A 7,317-nucleotide genomic window follows, 5' to 3' on the forward strand; every position below is an offset into this window, starting at 1 on the left:
TTCACAGAAAACCGGTAGAATAATTCGCTCCTCTACCAAGAGTATATTGTCTACAGCAAGTGTGGTTTTATCCTACCAGCTTGCTCATAGCACAATGTACTATCATAAACCCAGGAAGAGTTCCATACCACTTACCAGGTTTTTTTACGATATTAAGTTGTAGCATAAACTGAAAGAAAGCATCAGTTATCAAGAGAAAATTCAATCAAGAGATCTGACTGGTTTGCTTCTTTTTTTTCAAATTTATTCATTTTTTAATTGAAGAATAATTGCTTTACAGAATTGTGTTGGTTTCTGCTTTTTTTTTGCGGGGTGGGGGGGGGGCGTGCAGGGGTTGTTTTTTGATGCCCCGCTCTCTCCAGTCCAAAGTGGAAGCCCGTCCCCCTCTTTTTTCCTCTTTTCTTTTAAGTTACTGAAAGTGATAAAGTTAAACCCTTAAGATTCTCATCTTCAACAATTTTTGTCTATTCATAAACATCCTTCCTGGATCTTCTAGCTCAGAAACCCACATCTAGCCTCAAGTAAAAAGAAAAATAGAGTAGATGCTTGGACGAAGTATTTTTTTTGACACCTTGGCCATCTCCAATACTTGGCAGTGTGGGAAGGTCATGTGACTTAAAGACAGGTTCTGGGTAGTCACCCTGTGGTATGGTATCCTGGTTTTTCTGCTGGCCCTGCAGAGCTAGGTACACAAAAATTGTCCCCAGTTTCCATTCCACACAGGTGTACAAGCTGAGAGCAGCTATCTGTGGATTCCTGGCTGTGTAAGCCACAACTCACTAATTCATGCATTCATATGCCGGTCCACAAATACATTCACAAATATTGCCAATGCCTACAAAATCTGGGAAGAACAAGAATGTATTTCCATGAGGGGAGGATAGAGAAAAGGGACAGTTAGGGAGTTTGGGATCGACATGTACACACTGATATATTTTAAATGGATAGGGATTTCTCTGGTGGTCCTGTGGAAAAGACTCCACGCTCCAAATGCAGAGGACACGGGTCAGGGAACCAGATCACACACACTGCAAGTAAGATCCAGCAGGCCACAACTAAGAGTCTTCAAGCCACAGCCAAAGGTCCCGAATACCAAAACTAAGGTCTGGAAAAGCCCAATAAATGAAAAAATATTTTAAAATAATAATAATAAAATGGATAAGCAGCAAGGACATACTGTATAGCACAGAGAACTCTACTCAGTGCTATGTGGCAGCCTGGATGAGAGAAGTATGGTGGGGAAGGAGAAAGTGTACATGGATATGTATGGCTGAGTCACTTTACTGTCCACCTGAAACTATCACAACATTGTTAATTGACTATAATGTAAAATAAGTTATATATTTTTCCGATTGTCTTCATAACAAATCAGAACTCTGGCAAGAACAGAGTGTACACTCTAAAAGGTGAAGATAAGAGTTTATGGGAGCCAAAAAGAGATAATGAGGTATCCTGGGGTTCAGGCATTATCCCAAATCTTGGCTGAGAGGCCAGGAAAAGTATGATCTTCAGGACTGGAAGAGTTTGCTGTAGGGAGAGCCAGCTCTGGACAGAACATGTCTGTGAAGTCACAGGCCATCAGGAAGACAGGCAGAAAGGCTGGCTAGCTTGATGCTTAACAAGCTGTCCTAATCTTTGGACCATGAAACCTACCCAGTACAAATAACCATCTCTGGGGGTTAATCAAATAAATTCTGCCCCTAGGGTTTTAAAGCTGTCATGGTCCACGCAGTTTGGTTTCTTTTTCCTTCTAATTTTAAATCCCAAGGGAGCTTCATGTACCCTTTATCATAGATGAGATCTGAATGTGAAATTAAGCCAAGAGGGATAAAGCATATCAAAATCAGTGAGCTACAGAAGTTTGCAAAGGCCTTCATGAAAATTGGTGAAGTTGAACTAGGGTCTAAAAAACACACAATCAGTCAAGGAGAGAATAAAATCTTGGACTGCAAACTCCAACACTTTTTTTCCTAACTAGAAAAGTTTAAATTCCTAATGAAATGTTTTCACATTAGTTCACACAAAGATGACATTTCATAAGTATTTCACTACAAAATAAAATGACTCTGGACTTCCCTGATGGCTCAGTGGTATAGAATCTGCCTGCCGATGCAGGACACATGGGTTCGTTCCCTGATCCCTGGATCCCACCTGCCATGGAGCAATGAAGCCCATGCGCCACAACTACTGAGCCTTTGTGGGAATCACGACTACTGAAGTCTGCACTTTCTAGCGCCTGTGCTGCACAACAAGAGAAGTCACTGCAATGAAAAGCCCAGGCACCACAACTGGAGTAGCCCCCGCTTACCACAGCGAGAGAAAGCCCTCGAAGAAATGAAGACCCAGCACAGCCAAAAATAAATAAGCAAATTATTGGGGGAAAAAAAAAAAAGGAAACATAGTTGTGAAATAATAAATAATAATAACTATCATTTATTGAGTGCTTATTATATTCCAGGCTATTCTAAATGCTTTATATGTATTATATTGTATGACTCATAACAACCCTGCGATATAGGTACATTATCTCATTTTATAGGAGAGGGAACTGAAGCACTAACAGGTGAAGTAATTTGCCGCAGTTCATGCAGCTGGAATTTGAGTAGTCTGGAGGTTCCAATCTGTCCTGTTACTACCAGACTACCATTTAATATGTAAATCATATTTACATATTAAAGGTTGAGCTGATATTCAGCCACTCCAACAGCTTACAACCAGACAGTCTGATTGGTTGATACTCTGTTCTGATTTAGTTGGTGTATGGATGTTAATATATTATGATGACCACTTCTGATTATAGGTGTAGTTGAAGCCATAGAAATGAATGAGATGTCCCAGGAAGTGTGTTGATATAGTATGGGAAACCTAATGTTTGATCACTGTGAAAGCAAAGACAGGGTCTGTTTTATTTACTGCTATATAAGTGAAAAAGTGAAAGTGAAAGTCTTTCAGTCATGTCCGACTCTTTGCGGCCATATGGAATTCTCCAGGCCAGAATATTGGAGTGGGTAGCCTTTCCCTTTTCCAGGGGATCTTCCCAACCCAGGGATCAAACCCATGCCCACATTGTAGGCAGATTCTTTACGAGCTGAGCCACAAGGGAAGCCCATTTACTGCTATACAGCATATTAAAAAGCAGAGACATTACTTTGCCAACAAAGGTCCGTCTAGTCAAGGCTATGGTTTTTCCAGTAGTCATGTATGGATGTGAGAGTTGGACTATAAAGAAAGCTGAGCACCGAAGAACTGATTCTTTTGAACTATGGTGTTGGAGAAGACTCTTGAGAGTCCCTTGGATGGCAAGGAAATCCAACCAGTCCCTCCTAAAGGAAATCAGTCCTGAATAGTCATTGGAAGGACTGATGCTGAAGCTGAAACTCTAATACTTTGGCCACCTGATGGGAAGAACTGACTCATTTGGAAAGACCCTGATGCTGGGGGTGATTGAAGGTGGGAAGAGAAGGGGACAACAGAGGATGAGATGGTTGGATGGCATCACCGACTCAATGGATATGAGTTTGAGCAAGCTCCGGGAGTTGGTAATGAACAGGGAAGCCTGAGGTACTGCAGTCCATGCGGACATGACTAAGCAACTGAACTGAACTGAACTGATTACCAAATTGGTTTTACTCAATCTACTGAATAAGTGAATGAATGAATGAGAGCTGATAATCTTATGAAACATTAATAATTCAGTGGTGGACAAAGAAAGGAATGCCTGAGAAGAAAGCTGGAAAGAAGGGAACCAGGAGAGAATAGGTCTTGCATATCGAAGAGTTCCAAGTATAATGTGCTCAAACATATGAACAATGCAAATAGGTAAAAGAAGTTAAATATTGAAGAGAGCCCATTGGTGGCCTTAGCAAAGGCCTACAAAGGAGTTGAGCAACAAAAGATACAGAAAAGAATAATGAGGGATTTCCCTGGTGGTCCAGTAGTAAGACTCTGCGCTCCCAATGCAGGGGGTGCAGGTTTCAGCCCTGTTGGGGAAGTTAAAGCCCACATGCCAAGTTGGACAGCTAGAGAAAAATTTTTTTCTAACAAAGAAATAGAAAAATGAGTCTACACTAGTATTTCCAGAAACCTGACTGGGCAGAAATGGATCCATGAGGTTAACACGTAATTGGAGCATAGAGGAAGGGCTACCTCTTTTATCTGGTATTTAGACTTTGACTAGTGACACTTTGAAAATTCTGCTGGCTCTTTAAGAACTCTTACAAAATTATTCTAAAGTTTATTTAGTAGAAAAAGCATGTGAGAAATCTGAGAAAATTCTGAAAATGAAGAATGATGAGGGTGGGGATAAATTGGGATGAATGGCATCACTGATTCAATGGACATCAGTTTGAGCAAGCTCCGGGGGTTGGTAAAGGACAGGAAGACTGGTGTGCTGCAGTCCATGGGGTCCCAAAAACCTGGACATGATGGAGCGATTGAACAACAAAACCTGTATAATGATCTTATCAAGATTCAATTCAGTGACTTTTCTGACTTTCCCCAACCCACCAGCCCTCTTCCTTTCTTCATTTTCTTTCTTATCCAACTCAGATAGACTCATCTAAAACTTTTCTGTCCCTCAAGTCTTTTTATTGCTCTCATCTGCCAGAATTCTAAAACTGGCTGTCAGCATACTTCATGGAGAAGGCAATGGCACCCCTCTCCAGTACTCTTGCCTGGAAAATCCCACGGACGGAGGAGCCTGGTTGGCTGCAGTCCATGGGGTCGCTGGGAGTCGGACACAACTGAGCGACTTCACTTTCACTTTTCACTTTCATGCATTGGAGAAGGAAATGGCAACCCACTCCAGTGTTCTTGCCTGGAGAATCCCAGGGACGGGGGAGCCTGGTGGGCTGCCATCTATGGGGTCGCACAGAGTCAGACACGACTGAAGCGATTTAGCAGCAGCAGCATACTCCAAGCCAGCACCTTACCAACTCAGTTCAGTGGGGAAATGCCACACAATAGGGCAGGTTAAAGACTATAAACGTATGACCAGCATCCCAAAGGGGCTCTTTTAACTAACAACAGTGAGTCTACTCTATCTCGCTTGTCAACTCATCCTCCCCACGTTGGAGGCCAAAGTATTGGAGCTTCAGCTTCAGCATCAGTCCTTCCAATAAATATTCAGGGTTGATTTCCTTTAGGATTGACTGGTTTGATCTCCTTGCAGTCCAAGGGACTCTCAAGAGTCTTTTCCAGCAGCACAATTCAAAAGCATCAATTCCTTGGTTTTGGTCCAACTCTCACATTCTTACATGACTACTAGAAAAACCATACCCTTGACTACACATACAGAAAGAGTACTCACTGCACCAAGAAGCCGGGGCACTGCAACTAGAGAGTAGCTTCCTCAACTAGAGAAAACCATGCACAGCAATGAAGACCCAGGGCAGCCAAAAGTAATTTTTTAAAATTATTAAAAAAAAAACCCTTAGTAACCAGTTTGATGCTCTTTACACAGAGGGAAAACAAACCATAAATTGGGGGAATACAGAGCCTCAGAAGCTATGGAACCCTCTTCCCTAGGGATGTCTAGGCTAGAGTGAGTTTTATAAAGCATTAGAAGCAGCAACTTGTAAACAAGCCATTCATGATTGGGAGCTCAGGGGTTTTCTTGTAAGGCTTGCAGGCTTATTTTCTAGGGTTAGGTAAGATAAAGCGGAGTGGGAGGGTTGTGAATGGTCTATGTTAGGTTTCTTGGACCCTGGGGCATTTCCTGTTTATGTGAGGGCTGACTCAAGTTTCAAAGTGGGCTAGCCTCCATTCCGGGGGTCCCAAAATTAGGTTCTGGACCCAATTCCACTGTTGCCGGGGAATTCTACCTCCTCCCCCCACCCCCGCCCCTGGCCCCAACCAACACACACGTTCGTGAGTGCTCACTCCCTCAGTTGTGTCTGACTCTTTGGGACCCCATGGACTGTAGCCTGGCAGGATCTTCCATCCATGGGATTTTCCAGGCAAGAATACTGGAATGGGTTGCCATTAGTTGCTATTTCCTCCTCCAGGGTATCTTCCCGACCCAGGGACTGAACCTGCGTCTCCTGAATAGGCAGGCAGATTCTTTACCGCTGAGCCAACTCACTGGCTCTTTCTGATACTCAGAAAGATTGAATGCAGGAAAAGAAAGGGATGACAGAGAATGAGAGTGTTGGATGGCATCACCAACTCGATGGACATGAGTTTGAGCAAACTCCTGGAGGTGGTGAAGGACAGGGAAGCCTGGCATGCTGCATTGCATGGGGGTAGCAAAAGAGTCGGACACGATTTAGCAACTGAACAGCAACAACCCCTCCTAGAAGGTCCAAGGGTGGAACGGAAAGTACCAATCCTACAAACACAGTGTATCTCCCTTGGCAACCAGCCCTTATCCTTAGGCGACATAAGGGCATTCCAAAAGTTGCCTCATTAACATAGCAAAACACCTTTATCTCTCTCATCACTAAGGAAATTCCAACTGTTTTAGAAGGGCAACCTTAAAAAGGGAACAAAGTCCCAATATGTATTCCTTATTATAATTCACATTATAATTCATAATATCAGTCCCCATAAAGAAAGTATCTTCATCAGCATGCCATATAAACTAGAAATTATATATCTGACTACGTAAAATTTTAAATTCCTCTTAAGAAAACTCATAACGTTACCCAATTGAACTTGGATCCGCTCGCCGGTCCCGCAGCAAAGTCGATTTACTGCCTCCAAGTTGTGTGAGGGGAAAGGACAGCGTTTATTGCAGAGTATGGAGGGAGGAGATGGGGCGGCTCAATCCCAAAGACCAGAACTCCCCGATGGCTTTCAGGGAAGAGTTTTTAAAGGCACCATTTGGGGTGAGGGCTGCAGAGGGCATGACTTTTTTCTGATTGGTTGGTGATGAAGTAACAGGGTGGTGCTTCAGAAATCTAAGTCATCAACCTTCTGGTTCCAACCCGTCTAGAGTCCACATGTTTGTGTTCAGCATCCTTCACCTGGGCTGGGGTCCTATTTTCTGCAGAGCAATTCAAAGATATGCATTGGATTGTTATATATACACACCACACACGCACACGAGATGCAGGTTAGATCCCTGAGTTGGGATGATCCCCTGGCGGAGGAAATGGCAACCCACTCCAGTATTCTTGCCTGAAAATCCCCACGGACAGAGGAGCCAGCAGGCTACCGTTCATGGGGTCAGAGTCGGATGCAGCTGAGCAACTGAGCAGGCAAATCCCTTGAAGAGGAAGGAAGGCTCTTTGCTGTTTAGTTGCTCAGTGGAGTCTGACTCTTTGCGACCCCATGGACTGTAGCCCACAAGGCTCCTCTCTCCATGGGGTTTTTCAG

The 7,317-nt window shown here is 43.4% G+C and overlaps 1 protein-coding gene across 1 annotated transcript in view; it reads right to left on the bottom strand.

Annotated features, from left to right (window-relative positions):
• RIMKLB (ribosomal modification protein rimK like family member B) overlaps window positions 1–6,782 on the bottom strand; it is a 135,080-nt gene extending 128,298 nt beyond the window's left edge. The window contains exon 1 of the mRNA XM_086402056.1: window positions 6,645–6,782. The gene's annotated coding sequence lies outside the window, so the exon portion shown is untranslated. The remainder of the gene's footprint in view (window positions 1–6,644) is intronic.
• Window positions 6,783–7,317: the final 535 nt, after the last annotated feature.

This window comes from Bos grunniens, chromosome 5, assembly GCF_055505025.1.
Source record: "Bos grunniens cultivar Pamir isolate PY7600 chromosome 5, Bosgru_T2T1.0, whole genome shotgun sequence".
In the NCBI taxonomy this organism is placed as follows: domain Eukaryota; kingdom Metazoa; phylum Chordata; class Mammalia; order Artiodactyla; family Bovidae; genus Bos; species Bos grunniens.